A 2894-nucleotide genomic window follows, 5' to 3' on the forward strand; every position below is an offset into this window, starting at 1 on the left:
CCTACCAGTACCACCACCATCACCACCGTCATCTCCGCCACCACCGCTAGCTATTCACCATCCTCGTCGCTTTCGTCCTTCCCGCTAATCTGCATCGGTTCGTCTTCGTTCCACGAGCTCGCGGCGTTTCGACAAGCGCCCCGAGCTTGCGACGCTTCTCTCCACTCGGACTACATTGCACTCACCACCGCACGTCAGTTCCAACCCCTCCTCACGTGCACTTCAACTATTTATAAGAGGATATAGCGATGTTTGATACGTTTATCATTTTTATCCATTTTTCCTATGAATGGATAAAAGTTTAGTCACAGTACTGACTTATTTTAAATGCTTAATCTTTAATGACCTAATTGTATTTTATCTTTTATGAATATATTTTATGTTGTTTTAAAATGTGACACTACTTTTAGCTATAATTTAACATTAATATATTAGATAAAAAGATGACTATTATAAATATTATATGTATCTAATATATTAATATCGTATTGATATCTTATATAATGTGTATTTTTAAATATACATGTATATATTAACACGTACATCATGTAATATAAATAGATTTCGAAATAGGTTAATATTTTGATAAGTATTATGATTATTAGAAAACGTACTTAAGTGTAATCTTTCAGTTGATACAAAGCTATTAATTATTCACATTTGCGGTATTACATAAGTACGAGGAAAGAGTAATAGACATACTCGATAAGTCTCTTGATCATATGATATGACCTTTGCAATCGAGATGTTATCCACTCACACACGTCATTAGAATATAGTATTGCGCTTTAATGATCAGAGTTATATCTCTGTGGTAAAGATGATGTATCCTAGTGAGAAATACAGATCGAAAAAAGTGACTATTAGATATTTATTAGATGTTCTATAGATGTCTAATAGCCGTCTTTCTGATTTGTTATTTCTCTAATGGAATGGTTCAATTTATTAAATACGATAACGCAAATGTGAAGGTATCGTGGGAGAAGTAAATAATTATATTTTTTTATACATTTATTATTATATATAAAGCTTTATGGCATTTGTGGGTTTAAGTTACATAGATTACCGTGAGCTGAAAATACATGAAATCCGCCACTGTTATTTACAAAAATGATTTTCAAAACCGAGAAAGAGAGAGAGAAACTTGTATGTCGATACCGTCACCGAATAACTGAAATATTTTCAATATTAACTGTAGATTTTGTCTTGGTAAAATTACAATTGGTACCTCGTCTGTACGATTGGCCATCGGCTATCGAGAATAATGGAGCAGTTGGCGAGAGCCGATATAACGGGGGGAACCAAGCCAGGTTCTCGAGCCTCAGTCTCTGTCGTATTCGAGATGCCCGGGGGCCAAAACGGCCACGGCCGACAACATCGTTCCAGAATGCCCCGGGCACTTCCAAACCCACCGGACGATGTTGCTCGCATACGTAAACGCCAACTTCGTCAGGGACAAAGTGACGCTCGTATATATGTTGATCCGGCCAACGTGGGGAAGAGAAGAAAGGACGAAGGGGGGGGGGCGACAGGGGGAGAGGGACACGAGGGAAGAGCGACTTTGCCATTTCGAGACTCATTTTAACGTTCGCCTGAATCGCGCGTTCGCGGGTCGTTTCTGTCATTCGCTTCAGGCAACATGTGCCCGCCAGGCAATTACGGGACCGTCCCAAATCTCCTCGATTCCTCGCTTTTGGGAAATGCGTGGCAGGAAGAGCGCGCGTGTCTGAGCATTCATATGCATGTTACATAGTCATGTAACTGTATATAACTTTTGTACATATATCACACGTGTGTACTCAAAGGATTTGTATGTGAATAAAGTCAGTCAAATTTAAAAAAACAATTTTTTTTTTTTATGAATGTAGAATTGATTTCTTTCTAAGAGAGCAACATTTTCTTTCTCAATAAATAATAATGGGGATAATTTTAAGCAATTTTTATTCTTGTTTCACACATGCTGATTTTGTTAATTTTTTAAGAGAGGAAGAATCGTGCAATACTTAGCAAGATTTTTTATCATTGATTAATAATATTTTATATGCCTATTATACATATTTTACATTTGTAAAAGAAAATAAATGTAGATACACAATAGAATAGCTACTATTTAAATACATGATTGATAAATCGATCTATATATCGTCCGAAGTAACAAATTCTGAAATGTATTTAACATGATAGAAAAAAACTATTATAATGTTGCCTTTAACTTTTCTTCAGTTTACACTCAGTCAGATTGTATTTCATTAACTCACATTTCTGATTACTTTTATTTACTGAGTGCCTCTAGTACATTACCTTTAATAAAGCTTAAGTATCCGTATTTCTTTATTGTCACGTTTATTGCATATAAAAATTATATCCATTTTTCGTTAATACATCTTGTGCAAAGGCAAAATTATTATTGTAATATTGTTGTATTATTTGTTGTTAACGCGATAACGCTTTTCACGCTGCGGCAAATATATTTCTGAAAAAAATTTGGAATCCGGAAACACAGAAATGCAAAAATCGTTTCGGGGCGAACATCGCGTCGTAATTAATTAGCCGGTGTGATCGCCTGGCAAGCGGCGCTTTCGTTTCGACTCGTTTATAGCGGATACGTAATTCTCGAGGCAGAAGGATATCCCAACGGCGAAATGGGAAGTGAACAAGGAAGGAAGGAGGTTGTGCGGAGGAGGACGAGAAGGAGAACGAAGAAGGGGGAAGAGATCACGGGACCGGGGAAGGAGGATGAGCATAATGGTGGTCACATGCCCGCGGGCCACATCTTCGCGGAGGAGAGGAATAAGAAGACTTAAGAGAGAAAGAGAGAGAGAGAGAGAGGAGGCTGCGCGTATGCACGGTCCAGAGAGAGAGGAAAATAATGCGATGTTTTTGTATCATACGAT

This window comes from Anoplolepis gracilipes, chromosome 2 (genome assembly GCF_047496725.1).
Source record: "Anoplolepis gracilipes chromosome 2, ASM4749672v1, whole genome shotgun sequence".
In the NCBI taxonomy this organism is placed as follows: domain Eukaryota; kingdom Metazoa; phylum Arthropoda; class Insecta; order Hymenoptera; family Formicidae; genus Anoplolepis; species Anoplolepis gracilipes.